A 19100-nucleotide genomic window follows, 5' to 3' on the forward strand; every position below is an offset into this window, starting at 1 on the left:
ACAGAATGAAGCTTAAGAGGATGAACTCTGGAACCAGATAGCCTAGGCTTAAAGCCCTGCCCATGTCCCTCACTAGCTCACTACCTCACTAAACCTCTCTGACCTTCGGTTTCCTTATCTGTAAAATGGGAATAATAGTAGTTCCAGCCTCATAGGTTTGCTGTGAAGATAAAATGAATGTTTTCTGTATTTGTGAGTTTGTTTCTGGTTTTTGTCTTTTATGCTTTTTAGATGCCACATATAAATGAAGTCTTATGTTATTTGTCTTTCTCTGACTTATTTCATTTAGCATTATCTAGTGTTGTGACTAATGGTAACCGCACTTACGGTGAGCATTGCACAATTCTGAACCAGTTGTGTACCGAATTGTTGAATCACTCTGTTGTGCACCGGAAACTAATATAACATTGTGTGTCAACGAAGCTTAAATAAGAAAGATGAAATGAATCAACAAATATGAGGCAATTAGAAGTCCCTGACAAATACTATGTACTTTATACATGTAACTTACAATTTTATTCTTGTTTAAAGGAAAGGGACCTTAAAGATGATCTAATCCAATCTCCTCATTTTGCAAGTGTGGAAAATGGAGGTTCTTGGTTCTGGGCTTAGAGCTATTTCTTCCTGGAAAGGTCATTTCCATGAGAATTTTTTTTTTTCCTCCCTTTATGTCAGTTATACCTACTGAATGTCTCAGTTTGCAAGGCTCTTTGTTGGGCTTCTTTACATACAATACCCATCTAATCCTTAAAAGCATGCCGTATTTTTGTTACCTCCATTTTGCAAAAACACCCAAACTGAGAGCTTCTTGCTTGTTCACAGGCTGCTCAGTGGTAAAGTCAGAATTCAAACTCAGGTCTTCTGATAGTAAGATTAGTGGCACAAGTACTTTCTTAACAAGTTTAAGGCATTTCACAGTAGACTGTTTTGATTATAAAGGTCTTATAGACTTCTCTGCTTATGACCTCCTAGGACACTAGAGCAGATGTTTTCTTTGTACTCTTTTTGGAGGTTATTATGGGTGACTTTCATGTATTTCAAGGGATGATCTAATCTGGAATCTTGAATTCCTCTTTCCACAGAGCAAGACCTATTTCTACAGAATGCATTGGTTGTTCTCTTTCATTTCCATAATATTCTTCCACTTGGTTCTCTATTCTATATTCAAAAGAGGAACATTTCAGCCTACTGTTAAAAATTGGCAGAGCATCTAATGAGATTTAGCAGATTATGAAGAGGCTCAGGAAATTCTCCTATCCTATGAAAACGAAACTGAAACCTAATATTAATCAACCATGAAACTTTAGTTCTGTTATTTGATTTTCACAATAATCCTATGAAACAAACTGAGATTTTTGCTTATCTTACAGATGAACTACAATCTCAGGGAGCTGAAGTGACATACTCAGAGTAACATATTAGATGTGGCAGTTCTGAGTGTCCTTTTCAAACCGTCTCTAACTTTACCCTGTAATTCCGTATCTGAGTCTTTAGCCAAAAGAAATACTCTCAAAGTGTGCAAGAATATGTGTGCAAGCATTCCTTATAGCATTATTCGTAGTAATAAAAATCTGAAGAAAACCTAATTATTCAGCCATAGGTCATTTAAAAAAATATGACATATCCATAATATGAGAGGGACACTTAGCAGTCATCTAAAACAATGAGGCGCACGCGCACACACACACACACACACAGTGCCATGAGGGATAGACACAAAAATTGTTTAATTAAAAAAAGCAAGTTGCAGGGGTGGCTCAATTACATTGTTTACATTTTTATAATGGTTATATGTTACCTTATAGTTAAATGGTTTAGGTTGGTTATTCACAGTTTTGTTTTGTTTTTTTTTAAAGTTACTCAGCCTCACAAATATTTATTGAATTTCTGTTATGTGTGTTCAGCACTGTGCCAGGGGTTAAAGACCTCACAAGGAAGCTCTCTTGAGGAAGTCTGCATCTGGTTGGAGAGAAAAGCAGAACTTGGGAGATGACACAAGCCAGTTTTTATACTGAACTGCGGGGGAAATGAGCAATTAAGGGTGCCAGTCAGATACCTTTGGTGAAGAGTCACACAGATTTCATTTTCTGTTGGAGGTTTTGTACAAGGGAAGTGGCCTCCTGTCCCAAATTGGCCTGTGATGGGGTTTTTGCAGCTTTGGGTATCACTAAAAATCCTGAATTTCTTAGTATTCCTCAGGCTTGTTAAACTGGATTAACTTGTCCTTCCTTTATTGATCTATCACTTATAGTTCTGAAAGAGAGAATTTGGTTGGCTTGCTGGTGTTACCTGGTATCATGAGAAATTGGGCTCCTGGACAGAAACTGAATGATACCAGCTCTGGCACCTGGTGTCCCTCATGTGTAACCCAGAGAAGGTCAATTCCAGCTTGGGCAGCAGTTCTCAGTCTATGCCAAGCCAAACACTTAGGGCCATGATATCTGGGTTCATTTTACTGACAAAGCATGCTCTTTGAGCCACTGAACTTACATTTAAAAGAGCTGATGGGTGCCACTTGTCTTCACAGCCAATATTTTATGCATGGCAAATATTGTGGATTCTTCTGACAGCTGTTTAGTTTAAAAGGTAAAAGTGAGACAAGAACAGGGTGCCTGGGTGGCTCAGTTGGTTAAGCGTCTGCCTTTGGCTCAGGTGGTCCTGGGATCGAATTCCCCATGGGGCTCCCTGCTCAGCAGGGAGTCTGTGTCTCTCTGCCCCCCCCCCCTGCTCATTCTCCCTCTCTCCCCTCTCTTGCAATAAAATAAATAAAATCTAAAAAAAAGTGAGAATAGCAGAGGTAAAAGAAAAATACTTTTGAGTGTAGCCAAGTTCAAACAAATTAAAGAGAAGTTGGCATCTATTTACTAGTTTTCTGGGGGTGGGGCTGCTCTGTAGACTCAAACAGGCTGTACCTGCATAGGAATATTCACTGAGGGAGTGAAGGGCTGAAATTCAAGCTGAGCGGTGCCCTCTGCGTGGCCCTGGTGTGTGACCGGGTTCTGTGGGAGGAGCAAGCCCTTTCCCAAACAGCATCAAAGCAGCTCCTGGACTAGCAAGAGCCCTATTTTGGGGATAACATCAGCTTGTAAACTACCAAACTGTAGAGTCAGAACGGAGGGCCATGCTAAAAGATATGGAGGGAAGGGACTTCAGAGGAAAACTAGAGTAGGTATTTCCAACTTTGAGCCTGGTCCATAGTTGATATTTAACAAATACTTGTTAAGTGAACGAATAGTGCTGGGGATGGAGTAGTGAGAAAAACAGACAAAATCTTCAAGGTTATATAATGAATTGAAGTAAAATACAGAGGAAGTGGTACTATATGACACCATTCACATGGACAGCACAAGGAAATAAACTAAGATTGAGATGTGAAACTGGAAAGTGGAAAGAACCCAAGTGTCCGCTGATAGGAGAATGGCTACATTGCACTATATTCATCCAGTGGAATTCCGTATGGTGGTAAAACGTAATCAACTACAGCTACACACTAATTTGTAGTCTAAGATGCCATACATGAAGTTGCTCAGCCATCTTGACATCATGAGGGAAAGTCTTTGTTATCACTGAATCACTGAACCAGTGCTAGCAGCTGCCTCTGAAGTAAACTCCATTTAGTGTAGATCATTGATGATCAGGTTTTTTTGTTACTTGTTCATGTAAATATTTCTAATAAATAATAGTTAAATAAATGAGAGGGATTATTAAGGATGATAAGTCAGGGGGACTTTTCAGTTCATATTGTTGAAAATGTTTGCATTAAGAAGACGTTCATAAGTTACTTGCTTAATTTAAATTTAAAGAATTTAAGTACAAGAAACCAAGAAGTAGTGATATATTGCAGGTTACACGGACCAGCTTTTCAATCTTCCTCAACTGAACTTTTGTAATATTTACATCACTTGCCTTCTATCATATATCCCCCCAGAATTACTGCTTCTTAGCACAGTCATACTGCAACTTCCTTTCTATAATGCATTCATCCTTCATTCTGGAGGGCTGTATCTTGGCATCTTCTGAAATCTTCAAATTACAAATTTCACGATAGTATTTATTTTTGCTAAAACTTCTATTAGGAATCACTTTTAAATTAGGCTGTTTCTCTTTTTCTGTAGTTCCAACTAACATTAGCACCAAACGCTGGCTTTCTTGTAGACATCATTTCCAAAAAAAAAAAAAAAAGAATTTGGGGCACCTGTGTGGCTCAGTCAGTTGAGCAAGTGCTTCTTGATTTCAGATCAGGTCAGATTCTCAGGGTGGTAAGATCAAGCTGCACCTCTGCTTCTGCTCAGTGTGGAGCCTGCTGAAGATTCTCTCTCCCTCTCCCACAGCCCCTCCCTCTGCTCACATGTGCGTGTGCTTTCTCTCTAAATAAATAAAATATTTTAAAAAAGAATTCATAAGTATTCCTATGTATATAAAGATAAGAAGTGAACAATAAATTCAAAATTTTAGGTGTTATTGTAAGCAATCAGGTAGTCTCATTCAATAGCCAGAAATTCTGTAAAACTAGAATTTATGTATGTAAAATTCAAATTCTCCTACCACAAAAGAATGACAAATCATTCCAAGACCAAGGATCTACTGAACAATTGATTATACTCGTAACATAATCGGTTAAACAGGTTCTCCCTGAGGTTACATTCAGATTACTTTGACCAGATTTCTGATTTCCGTAAAACTTTCAAATCTCACACTAGTCAAAAACTGCTTATAATGTATGATTTTTATTATTAAAAATTATATTTTATTCTTATGCATAACATAAAGTATAAATAACAACCACAATAATAGTAAGTGAACACCCAGATTCTCCCTACCCAGTTTAAGAAACAGAACATTACCACTCTATATCCTACTTTCTGTCCCTCCACTATCTCATCCTTCTCCATTTCTCCCTTTCCTCTTAGCTCTCTTCCACCCCGAGTTTTGTATTTATCATTTCTTTGCTTTCCTTTCCAGTTTTACCACATAGGAATGTGTTCTTAAATAACAGATTGTTTAGTTTTGCATGTTTTTGAACTTCATATGAATGGAAGCCTGTAGTTCTTTTGTTCTGAACCATGTTCTTTTTATTTTTCCTCAATAAACAGGTGTGTGAAATTCATCTATGTTGACATATGTAGTTCTAACTTATTTTTGCATCTATATTGTGCTTCATTTCGTGAATGTATATTCATTCAGTTTCTTACTACTTGAGTCACTGGTTTTCTGCTATTTGAAACAAAGCCAGTGTTAACACATCTCTTGGGTAAGAATTTCCTTGGGGTATATGTAGGTGCAGAATTGTTGGTTTGCAAGTTTTAGAAATACTTTATTTGAAACATCATAATGTTTTCTAAAGTGGTTTTAAACAACGTTTTATTATTATTATTATTGAAGTACAGTTGTCATATAGTATTATTTTAAGGAAAGTGGGTTTATTAATTTTTAAATATTTATTTATTTATTTAAGAGAGAGAGAGCACGAGGGAAGGACAGCACAAGTGGGATGGGGAAGGTTCCCTACTGAGCAGGGAACCTGATATGGGACTCAATCCCAGGACCCTGAGATCATGAACAGAGCCGAAGGCAGATGCTTAACCAACTGAGCCATCCAGGTACCTGAACAAAGTGGTTTTAAATACCAGAAGTATTCAAGATTTCTCATTGTTTGATATCCTTATCAATAATAGTTGCTGTTGGCATACTTTAAAATTTTTGCCAGTGATACTAACTATAGATGGCTAAACATATCTTTTTATTTTTATCTTTATAGTTTTCATTTTTGAATTCAACTTTGAACCTCTATTTGAAGGTATCTTTCATCATCTCCCTGTATCACATACTTCTTAGTGATCATTTTAAATAATTTTACTTTTCGGATGCCAAAAAAAGAGCTGGACGATATTCAGATTGATTTGAGGACTAATATTGATTATTTATCCAAGTGGCACCATCTGGGTAGTGTACTGCCACGAAGTGATACATTCATAATGTCTTCTAGCTCCTTTTCCTCAGTTGCATCCATCCATCCCCAAAACATCATGTTGTTGCCTGGGGACTGGGGCTCATGTGACTTCCATGCTACAATACCCAAAAGAAGCTGGCCTCTAAAGTTCACAAGTGTAATTTTTAATGCCCAGATGTATACCTCTGTTATCTGTTTAGAATTTGGAGCCACCTGCTGAATTCTATGACCATTAAAACTAAAATATAAAAATTCTATGCAAGGGGTGCCTGGATGGCCTGGGTAGCTCAGTGTGTTAAGAATCTGCATTTGGCTCAGGTCATAGGCATCCTATGCCAGGGTCCTGGAATCGTGTCCCTGCTCAGTGAGAAGCTTGCTTCTCCCTCTCCCTCTGTCCCTTCCCCTGATGGTGTGCACACGCTCTCTCTCTTACAAATAAATAAATAAAATTTTTAAAAAAATAAGATAAAAATTCAATGCAGTATTTCTTATAGACCAACTTTATTAAATCATAATACTAATTACTAATTATAATCAAATACATAATACTGAAGTTCAGCTTAGAGTTGTTTCCTTATGGTGGCAACAAAGGTGATCAATGTACGTTGCAGGGTGAACCGGAGAATACTTCTTACTCAGTTGTCCTATGCCTATTCTCAGTTTCAACTAAAACCAAAGTTTCTGGTGACTTTTTTGGGGGGGCAGGTGATGGTGGGAGGAAAGGAGTCCAAGCTTTTAATAATGCTGAAGGCTATGCATGAGAATACTCAGGACAGGATGAAATGGGTAGATATCAAAACTGAAGTTTAGCCATTCTTCATAAATACCAAGAATTTAATCCTCACAACAAAGAAGTAGCTGCTGTAATATCCCTATGCAGGTAAAGAAACTGAGATGCAGAGATGTTAAAGTAAGTTGGCCAAGGATCTCATATGACTGGAAAGATGTAGCTAATCCAGAGACAAAAATACAGAGACAAATAGACTTTTTGTTTTTGAAGGATGCCAAGACTTTGAAGTTATTTTTCTTTCTTACTTTATTTTAACCACATTTCTATTTTCTGTAAACCAAAAGCCACACTCCAAAGTCTTATTCTTAGATTTCTCTCAGCTTGGACATCTAGCCGGATGATTGGAATTTCAGTCACTTTTTCCAAAGTACTTACTTGTAGGTGGCAGTGTTACTTTCAAACCCTACTTTGCATTTTTTTCTGGGGAAGATTAGAAAAAGCCATCTGGTTAACATTACCCAGAAAATGTTTTTCTCTGTGTGGAGCTTCCTAAGAAGAAATTATAAGAGAAGAGTGCTGTAGGAAGCTAGGCAGAATACAAATAGAAACATTTAGAAACTGAAGCACTACATTCTGATACTTATGAGAATTATCTTTCTCTACCATAAATTCACTATTCCTCCAGTCCTTTACTTTTCCTTTTGAGGAAAGATTTTTTTTTTTTTTTTGAATGAAACTCTTTCTTGATAACACTTTTCTAGTTCTGTTGAGGTTTAATCTTGTTCACATACTGCTTGTTTGATTTTGAACTTTGGGTTCCTTTACTACTGGCTGTCTCTTCTATAGGTTTTTATTACCACCATCTTCCCCCTTCCCAATAGGGACATTCTTGTTGTTACTCTTTAACTAGAAGAGAATCTGGCAAATAATAGGTGCCCAGTAAATATTTGTGGATTAACTGAATGACTGCTTACATGAAAGAACAAATGAATTAGTGAGCGAAGACCTTTCCAGGAAAGAAAGAAACAAGATCAAAGAGAGTAAAAGTAAACTCGAAATAAATCATTACTGATGAACTTCATAAAGAAGAGTTGATGATATTGACTTTATTCTTTCATATTTCCCTAGCATGTGTTAATCTTGAGAAGTCTACATACGCATATAATTTCAGGACTCCACCTAGAAAAATCAAATGCTATGCTAAAAATGACTTTTGGATTAATTTAAAAGATTAGTTGTTTGTTTGTTTGTTTTGTCTAATTGATTCATTTAATTGCAGTTATTCTATCCAGTTATTTGGAACCTTCCACTAATATGTTTTAAATCTGATCTGCATTCCCTAGTAAATGACTCTCTCATTCACAGAATTTATCTTTTACTTTGAATCTTTTTTTTTTTTTAAAGATTTTATTTATTTATTTGAGAGAGAGACAGTGAGAGAGAACATGAGAGGCGAGAAGGTCAGAGGGAGAAGCAGACTCCCCATGGAGCTAGGAGCCCGATGCTGGATTCGATCCCGGGACTCCGGGACCGTGACCTGAGCCGAAGGCAGTTGCCTAACCAACTGAGCCACCCAGGCGCCCTTACTTTGAATCTTTAAGAATATTATCTCATATTGTATCATACCTGTTTAAAAAAAATCATGATGACAAAAGTTGAGATATTGACTACCAGTTGTAATTCTTATTTTTGTCTTCATAAAATTAAACTTTTAAGAGGCAACATTCAGGCTCACTGTTTTTAGTTATATCAAATCCTATGAATTAAAATTTTTTATTTTCTTCTTAATACATTTTTGTATTATTTCTAAAACAATTTCTCTGACAAAACTTCATTACTTTTATAATCATAGAAAGCAATAGATTCCATTAACACTTCTGCCCTCCAAATCAGCCACTTATCACTCTGAGCAAATTGCTTCTCAAATTTATGGATTTTTTGGGTAGTAATTTCTGAAGGTGTGTGAACCTATGGCAGTAATTTCAACTTGAAATTCTAAGGGCTCTCTCCAAGAGAACGAATAGAGAACTACATTCACAGTGTATTCATGAAGAATTTGCAGTTGCCGTCTTGGATCGCACTGTCTGTTCTCAGGCAATATCCAAGTTGAAATTGTATGCCAATATACTTAAAATGATTTAGAACATATGAATTTATTTCCTTTTCTATCTTTATTACATCCATTGTTTTCTTACATGTAAAATGGGAAAGAGGAATAATTGCTAAGTGTTGTTTTAGTTCTGATACTTTCTAACCATTCACTAAGATTGCTCTACAATAAATTCATTAAAGATAGAATTATGGAGGATTGTACCTTGAATTCCCAAGAACAGGTCATTTCAGTAGGCAGTTTATATTCTGAAATTGTAAACAGAAGAATGCACTTTGTATATGCACAAAGTAATGCACAAAGTATACCCATGACCTGTAAAGAATCACATTGGGTATCAGGAAGTTGGTAAGTTTGAAGAGTTTTAATACTATAATAATCATCTAACTCTATACTATACCTGTGGTTACAGTCACTCCTTCCTAATTAGAAAGACATCTCTGTATCTCTATGTAACATTACCTAATGAAGAGGAACTTTCTGGAATTTCGTTCAATATTTTATTTTTCTAATTTATAGAACCCTGTTTATAACATAGTCTCCATTAATAAAATTTTATCCAGTTACCGCATGACTTTTATACCCATTACCAGGGTAATTCAGGATGTCTCTTCTCTGTTTTTAGGAGACGTAGTGGCCTTTGAATGGGTTATGAATTAAAAAGAAATTATATAGCAGGCATTTTCTTTTCAGATCCATTTTCAATTCTTCTGAAGGGAGCCAGTGTAACCTGGTGGTTAAGCAGTTAAAAGTAATGGCTTGGAAACAAACAAACCTGTTTTTATCCCAGCTGTACTTTCAACTTTTGCCTGACCTTGGACAAGTTACTTTATAACTTGAATCCTCGGTTCTGTCATTTGTAAAATAGAGATAATAATAGAACTCCTTTTGTAAAATTGTTTATGAGGAATAATTACATGCCCTACACAAAGCACTTTGCATTCCATTTAGTCAAGCAATACTTATTGAGCACTAAAAATGTGCCAGGCACTGCTCCAAGCTCCTAACTTAGGATTGTTCTTTTCTTCCCTCGAATTTTTATCTAAATTCTCTTCCATTAGGTCTCAGCTTAAATGGCACTTTCTCCCAGAAAATTTCTTTGCTAGTTCAGGTCCTCCAAGAAGCTAATGCCAGGACAGGATTAGAGGAGATTCCTGCGGAAGATAAAGGGGAGGAAGCAAGAGTAAACAGGCAAAGACTCAGACTCCAATGCAAGTCTGACATCTCTTGAAGGAGAGGAAGAAAGAAGGAGACTTGGGTAGAAAAAAACTGCAGTACTGTCTAGGAAAATTTTGGCTAGGCCACTAGGGAGTTCCCATGCCAAAAGTGCCCATTAGAGAAGTCCCGTGTCCCGCAGGAATGGGCTGGCACTGGTACCTCTGTGCTCAGTCATTGGCTGGCTGAGGTTCGGGAGAGGTGGAGCCTCACTTGGAATGTGGTGGATCTAGAGAGGCTGCAGCTGGGGTTGTCAGTCAACTATGCTCCTCACACAGGAGATCTCAGTAGTGCATGTCCATAGCCCTCACACCTCCATAATAGGTAGGATCCCCCAGTCGTTTGCTGTTACAGAAACATGTATTTTCCTTTTCTCTGTTACCACCATAAAAATCAAATATTTGTTCTCTAAATTTGTGGAGGTTATTCTCTCTGGACTGTAAGTTACATGAGGGTAGGGACTGAGTCGCTCTTGTTTACTATTGCTTCCCCAAGATGCACCAGGTGAAATGGCAGATAATAGGTACAAAGTACAATAGTAACCATTATTTTTATCCCCTGGATTCTGCTTTGCCCATTACCACATCCGAATCAAAGCACTGCAGTCTCACACTGCAGTATAAACTGCACATCTCAGCTTGATGTTATTTCTCTGGAGCATCTTTATTTCATTTTGCCTTGGGAGAGGTTGCACCTTTACTTTTAACATATGTCAAAGTATAATCAAAAGTCGTGAAGCTTTGAAGATGGACTTTTGAATGTACTAAAGTATACTCATGCATAAGGAAAGTAGAGCTTCCGGCATCTAGTTGTAAAATTCTTTCCATTTCTTTAGTGGGTAGAATGTAAAGAATCTCTCTTCTGGGCTTAAAGAGCTATCTGTATAGATGGGTGATTGCCAGCTTTTCTCTACATGACTTATTTCCTCACCCCATCTCCTTTCTAGAAAGCAAAGTTTTCTTCAGATATAGCTGAAAATGTTAGAAAGCTAAGAAGGGGGATGTAAGTTAATAATACAAAGATGAAGGAAGCTAGATGTTGTAGTAGACTCCATCTCATGGAAGAGTTCAAGATGCCCATCCTATGCAAATATAAAATTAACAATTACAAAACCACATCATCAAAATTTCCCAAGTCCCTTAGTCTTACACTTCTTCCCTGACTCCTTCCTCAAGCAGGGGGCTGAGTTGAGGAGGGGTCTGGGAGGAGGAGGCATAGGCTACTGGAGTGAAGCTACCTATAGATTCAAAGCTTATCTTTGGCATTATTTGTGGGACATTGAACAAGTTGCTTGATTTCGCTGAGACTTAGTTTTTTCACCTTTACAGTGAAGATAATGAAAGTAGTAATCTTAGAAGATTATTATCTGATTATTATTATCAGAGTACAAGAGATAATTTTTGTTAAGTGCTTAGCAAGGTACCTGGCAGAGAGCAAGCTCACAATAAATCTCTACTATCAATTCTTACTAGGACTTCTGCCATACCCTGCTCCAGCCATTTTCAAAATGTGAGCAATATACAGTTTTAGAAGCCATGAGGTCAAAATTATTTTCATAACAGTAAGAAGTTATTTACCTTGTCATTGTTTTAAACTTCACTTTGATAGTTCAAAGGCAAATCACTGTAGACCACAAAATACTACTTCACACCCACTAAGATGGCTATAATAAAACAGACAGGCGATAACAAATGTTGGCAAGTATGTGGAAAAATTGGAATATTCATACACTGCTGATGGGGATGTAAATGGTGAAGTCACTTTGGAAAAGAGTTGGCAGTTCCTCAAAAAATTAAACACAGCGTTAACATAAGACCTAGCAGTTTCACTTCTAAGTATACACCTAAGATAATTGAAGACATATGTTTATTTATTTTTAAAGATTTTATTTAGTTATTTGATGGCGAAAGACACATCGGCAGAGGGAACACAACCAAGGGGAGTGAGAGAGGGAGAAGCAGGCTCCCTGCTCAATCCCTGGGGGGGTTGCAGGACTCAATCCCTGGGCCCCGGGATCATGACCTGAGCTGAAGGTAAACGTTTAACTAACTGAGCCACCCAGGTGCCCAAGACATGTTTAAACAGAAACTTATCATGAATGTTTATAGTAACAGTATTCATGATAGCCAAAACCTCAAATGTCCATCATCTGATGAATGGATAAAGAAAATGTGGTATATCCACACAGTGGAATATTGGGCTGGATAATACTTTGAAAGGGTTGTCCTATGCACCAATTATTAGAATGGTTAACCACACCCCTCGGTTCTAGTCCTTAGATAGCTGTAGCAACCATCCCCAGTCCCGAGTTGTGAGACAACTGGAATTGTCTTTTTCTGACTGACTTGTTTTGCTTAGTGTAACAGCCTCTAGTTCTGGAATATTACACAGCCATCAAAAAATGAAATCTTGGGATGCCTGTGTGCCTCAGTTGGTTAAGCAACTGCTTTCAGCTCAGGTCAAGATCCTGGAGTGCTAGAATCCTCTAGTTCTGGGGCAAAATCACCTTCAGTTGAACACCATTGGCACCATTGGCACAAATCAGTAGTCCTTATATTCTTTACTGTTATTTTCTTGCTATTTAAAGAAACTTAAAATTTTACTTAAGAATGTTAATGAAGCAGTAAAAATGATAAATTCTAATAACTATTGACCCTTGAATTCACATATTTAAAAATATTCTGTTTAAAAAATAAGAAGTATTCATAGGTTACTTTTGCTACATACTAAAGAACTATAACTGTCTTGAGGAGAAGCACTTTGTGGGATTGAGTTGCAAGCTGAACTAACTTCTTTAAATATTAGGGAACACCTTTTTAAAAAATTAACATATAATGTATTATTTGTATCAGGGGTAAAGGTCTGTGATTCATCAGTTTTACACAATTCACAGCACTCATTATAGCACATATCCTCCCCAATGTCCATCACCCAACCACCCCACCCCTCCCACCCTCTTCCACTCCAGCAACCCTCAGTTTGTTTCCTGAGATTAACAGTCTCTTTGGTTTGTCTCCCTCGCTGGTTTCATCTTGTTTCATTTTCCCCTCCCTTCCCCTATGATCCTCTGTCTTGTTTCTCAAATTCCTCATATCAGTGAGATCAGATGATAATTGTCTTTTTCTGACTGACTTGCTTTGCTTAGCATAATAGCCTCTAGTTCCATCCATGTCATTGAAAATGGCAAGATTTCATTTTTTTAAAAGATTTTATTTATTTATTTGAGAGAAAGAGAATGAGAGAGCATGAGAGGGGAAAGAGTCAGAGGGAGAAGCAGACTCCCTGCTGAGCTGGGAGCCCAATGTGGGACTCGATCCTAGCACTCCAGGATCTTCACCTGAGCTGAAGGCAGTTGCTTAACCAACTGAGGCACACACAGGCATCCCAAGGTTTCATTTTTTGATGGCTACATAATATTCCAGGGCGTGTGTGTGTGTGTGTGTGTGTGTACACACCACCTCTTCTTTATCCATTCATCTGTTGATGGACATCTAAGTTCTTTTCATAGTTTGGCTATTGTGGACATTGCTGCTATAAACATTTGGGTGCACATGCCCCTTCGGATCACTACATTTGTATCTTTGGGTAAATACCCAGTAGTGCAGTTGCTGGGTCATAGGGTAACTCTATTTTCAACTTTTTGAGGAACCTCCGTGCTGTTTTCCAGAGTGGCTGTATGAGCTTGCATTCCCACCAATGGTGTAGGAGGGTTCCCCTTTCTCCACATCCTCACCAACATCTGTCATTTCCTGACTTGTTAATTTTAGCCATTCTGACTGGTGTGAGGTGGTTTCTCCTTGTGGTTTTGCTTTGTATTTCCCTGATGCTGAGTGATGTTGAACACTTTTTCTTGTGTCTGTTGACCAATTGGATGTCTTCTTTGCAGAAATGTCTCTTCATGTCTTCTGCCCATTTCTTGATTGGATTCTTTGTTTTTTGGGTGTTGAGTTTGATAAGTTCTTTATAGATTTTGGATCCTAGGCCTTTATCTGATATGTCATTTGCAAATATCTTCTCCCATTCTGTCCATTGTCTTTTGGTTTTGTTGACTGTTTCCTTTGTGTGCAAAAGCTTTTTATCTTGATGATGTCTTAGTAGTTCATTTTTCCCTTGTGTCCCTTGCCTTTGGCGATGTTTCTAGGAAGAAGTTGCTATGGCTGAGGTTGAAGAGGTTGCTGCCTGTGTTCTCCTAAGGGATTTTGATGGATTCTGTTTCACATTGAGGTCTTTCATCCATTTTGAGTCTATTTTTGTGTGTGCTGTAAGGAAATGGTCCAGTTTCACTCTTCTGTATGTGGCTGTCCAACGTTCCCAGCACCATTTGTTGAAGAAACTTTTTCCCACTGGACAGTCTTTCCTGCTTTGTTATGGAGTTGAGGGTCCATTTCTGTGCTCTCTATTCTGATGGAACACTATTTTTATTAAAATATCTCTTGACAGACAAACTGTTTATTTAGACTTGGGTATTTGACAAGTATTTTCTCAAAAATAAATGAAGTAGAACCATCAGTTCAGGGAAACCAAATGATAATATTGTTGTCATTGATATAATTGAGCTTTCAAGAAAGTAAATTGTAAAAGTTGCGTCATCACTATCATCTTGACAGCTTCCAAATACTTAGATTCTTTTGATGAGCTTGGAAGGGATATTAACAGATGTGATATTTTGATAGCATAGGATGAAGTATGCTCATATTTGGAAGATTTGTATAACTCAGTGAACAAGGATTTCCAATGACCACTGTGGGATGTTAAAATTGTGCATATTTAAAAAGATTCACTCAAAGTACAATATGTGCCAATAGATTTTTGTTTTAAAAAAAATTAATAGCTTATCTGAGGTTTAATTGACTCATGATAAGCCACGCATTTTTACACATGAATACACACATGAAACTATTACAACAATCAAGATAATTAACATGAGTATAGCTCCCAACAGTTTCCTCCTATTCCTTTGCAATCTCTCCCTCGGGCCCTTCTCAGCTCTTAGTCCCAACTTTCATTTTCCAGACTACCACTGACTTTTTTCTCCCTAAAGTTTAGTTTTCTTGTTCTAGAATTTCATATAAATGCAACCATATAGTATGTACTATTTTTTGCCCAATTTCTGTCACTGATTGTTAATTATTTTGAAATTAATCCATGTTTTGTAGTATCAATAGTTAATTTCTTTTTATCCTGAGTAATATTCCATTGTATGGATATATCATGAATTGTTTATTCATTTACTTGTTGACAGACATTTGTGTTGTTTCCAGGTTTTGCCTATTATGACCACAATTGCTACCAACATTTGCATACATTTCTTTGGGAAAGCATATGCTTTCTTTCTTTCTTTCTTTTTTTTTTTTTTTAAGATTTTTATCTATTCACTTGACAAAGAGAGGGAGAGAGAGCACAAGCAAGGGGAGCGGCAGACAGAGGGGGAGAAGCAGGCTCCCCACTGAGCAGGGAGCCCAGATGCGGGGCTCTATGATCCTGGGATCATGACCTGAGCTGAATGCTGCACCAGCTGAGCCACTCTGGAGCCCCTATGGCTTACATTTCTTTTGGATAAATACCTAGGAACGTAATGTCTGGGTCACATGTAAATAATGTTTAACTGTTTAAGAAATGGCCAAAATGTTTTCCAAAGAGATTGTACCATTTCACATTCCCATCAGTGGTTATGAGAGTTCCTTTTTAAAAATTATTATTTTTTGAAGATTTTATTTGCCTGAGGAGAGAACGCACCTGTGCACAAGCAGGGGAAGTGGCAGGCAGAGGAAGAAGCAGGATCCCTGCTGAGCAAGAAGCCTGATGTGGAAGTCGATCCCAGGACTCTGGGATCATGACCTAAACCAAAGGCAGATGCTTACCTGACTGAGCCATCCATGCATCTCATGGTTATGAGAATTCCAATCACTCCACATTCTCAACAGCTGGTATTGTTAGTCTTTTTAATTTTACCATTAAGTAGGTAGGTAGTGATATTTCATTGTGGTTTTAATTTGTATTTTCTCTAATGACCCATAATGTTGAGTATCTTTTCATGTGCTTATTTTCCATTCATATGACTTCTTTGGTGAAGTGTCTATTCAAACTTTATGCCCATTTGTCTACTGGGTTGCTTAATTTCTTCTTATTGAGGTATGAGTGTGTGTGTGTGTGTGTTTTGAGATATGAGAGAGAGAAAAAGTAATACTTTTTGGGTATAAGTTCTTTATTAGATCTGTGATTTGCAAATACTTTCTTCAGTTTTTGGCTGTCTTTTCATTTTCTTAGTGACCTGAAAAGAAATACTTAATTTTGATTAAGTATAATTGATTACTTTTTGTCTTTTAGGGTAAATTTTGGTCTAGCTTAAGATCACAGATAGTTTTTCTTTTCTTCTAGAAGTTTTATGTTTAGATCTATGACCCATTAATATTTTCACATATATTTTGTTCATTCATTCATTCATTTATGCCTTTGAATAACCAAATGTTTCAGCATTATTAGTGAAAAATCTTTCTTTTCTCCACTGAATTGTCTTTGTCTTTTTTGAAATAAACAACTTTGGCGCTTTAAAAAAAACTCTCTATTCAGCTTTGTCAATCTTTTATTCTCTCTTTACACCAATACTACACTACCTGGCTTAATGTGGCTTTATAGCAAATACTGAAATGAAGTAGTGTAGTGTTAAGTTCTCCAAGGCTGTTCTTCACTCTCAAAGTTGTTTCGGTTGTTCTAGGTCCTTTGCATCTCCATATAAATGTTAGAATCCTTTTGACAATTACTAAAAAAAAAAACTCTGCTGGGATTTTGATTTGGATTGTGTTGAATCTATAGATTAATTAGGGGGAGAATTGACATTCTTGTAGTTTTGAGTCTTCTGAACCATGAACATGGCTTATTTTCTATTTGTGCCTTCTTTTTAAATTTTTATTTATTTATTTATTTTATTTGAGAAGATTCTATTTATTTATTTGACAGAAAGCAAGAGAGAGCACAGACGGGGGTGTTGGCAGAGGGAGAGGGAGAAGCAGGCTCCCCACTGAGCAGGGAGGCCAATGTGGGGCTCAATCCCAAGACACTGGAATCATGACCTGAGCTGAAGGCAGATGCTTAACAATCTGATCACCCAGGTGCCCTTGTGTCTTCTTTTTAAAAACGATTTATTTATTTATTTTAGAAAGTGCTTGCACATTTGCCAGTGGGGGGAGGGGCAGAGGGAGAGACTTCTCAAGCAGACTCTCCTTAGAGCCCAAATCACTACCATCATCAAGACTACAGGATACACAAATCAATATACAGAAGTCAATTGTATTTGTCTTCCATTAAAAGATGCAGAGTCTGAAATTGAAATTTAAAATACCACTTAATAGCATCAAAAATATGAAATAGATCAGGTTAAGTTTGATAAAAGATATTCAAATTGTACATTGAAAATATTAAATATGTTGAGATAAATTTAAGACACAAATACGTGGGGCACCTGGATGACTCAGTTTAGTGTGTGACTCTTGGTTCTGACTGTCATGATCTCAGGGTCATAAGATCCAGTCCCCCCCCCAACCCCCCGTGGCTCCATGCTCATTGTGAAATTGGCTTGGGATTCTCTCCCTCTTCCTCTGGCCCTCACCCTGCTCCCATGCACGGGAGAGGGCACTCTGTCTCTCAAAGAATTAAAAAAAAAAAAAAAAATATATATATATATATATATCTTGTCAACATTACAAAAAAGAAAGCTCAGTGGCTATACTGCCATCAGACAGTCCACTTTATTTTTTATTTTTTTCAAAGTACACTTTAAAGATATTTATTTATTTATTTGTTTGTTTATTTGACAGAGAGACATCACAAGTAGGCAGAGAGGCAGGCAGAGAGAGAGGGGAAGAAGCAGGCTCCCTGCTGAGCAGAGAGCCCGATAGGGGACTCTATCCCAGGACCCTGAGATCATGACCCGAGCCGAAGGCAGCAGAGCAAAAAATATTACCAGAGGAAAAGAGGTTTTATAAAGTGGATTATTTATAAAATGGATCATTTCATAATGATAAAATACTTTACATAGTGAATTTCACCCTGGACAAATTCATCTAAATAACAACAATTATAAATGCAAAAAAAGTTTATGCAACTAATAGCAGAGTTCAAAATACATGAAGCAAAACTGATAGAACAAGCAGAATTAGAAGAAACCATAATTATAGTTAATTCAATACTCCTCTCTTAATACTTAATAGGATAAGAAGACAGAAAATCCTCCAGGATTTAGAAGATCTGAACAAAAATATCAGCAAACCTGACGTGAGTGACGTTTGTAGAACATTTCATTCAATAACTGTAGAATACACATTCATCTTAAATGCATATGAATATTTATCAAGACAGACCATATTCTGGGTCACAGAATAAGTCTCAATAAATTGAAAATGATTCAAATTATACAAAGTATATTATCTGGTTATAATGGAATTAAAGTGGAAATCAGCGACAGGAAGATGTCTGGAAAATTCAATTTTTGTAGACTACATAACACACTAATAACCCACGGGTGAAAAAAAAAATCTATGAGGAAATCTAAGAAAGTGTTTTGAAATGAAAAAAAAAAAAAAAAAAAAAGAAAGAAAGAAAACATACTGAAATGTGTGAAAAGTGGTTAAAGCAATATTCCGAGGGACACATCCCACCAAATGCCTGTATTACAAAAGAAACATCTCTAATCAGTGATCTCGGTTTCTAAGTTAAAAAACTAGCAAATAATGAACAAAAAAACTTTAAAAAGTTAAGAAAAAAAGAAAGAAAGGAAATAAACTTAAGAGCAGAAATCCATGAAATAGGAAACAAAATCAAAGAAAACTTATGAAAACAAGAATGCTTTGGGACTTGAGATCCGTGAAGTTGATAAGCCTCTCACCAGAACCATCAGGAAAAAATAAAGATGACACAAACTACCAATTTCAGAAATGAGAAATTCTTCTGTAGGTACTAAAAGGAAACTAATGCTGTTAAAAGATTGACATTAACAAATCCCAACAACTTAGATACTTTCACAACCGTTAAAGCTCACTCCAGAACAAGAATGAAATATTTATTGAATTCGGGAATGCTATATATTATGAAAAGCGGAG

The sequence above is a fragment of the Mustela nigripes genome, chromosome 12 (genome assembly GCF_022355385.1).
Source record: "Mustela nigripes isolate SB6536 chromosome 12, MUSNIG.SB6536, whole genome shotgun sequence".
NCBI classification, from domain to species: Eukaryota; Metazoa; Chordata; class Mammalia; order Carnivora; family Mustelidae; genus Mustela; species Mustela nigripes.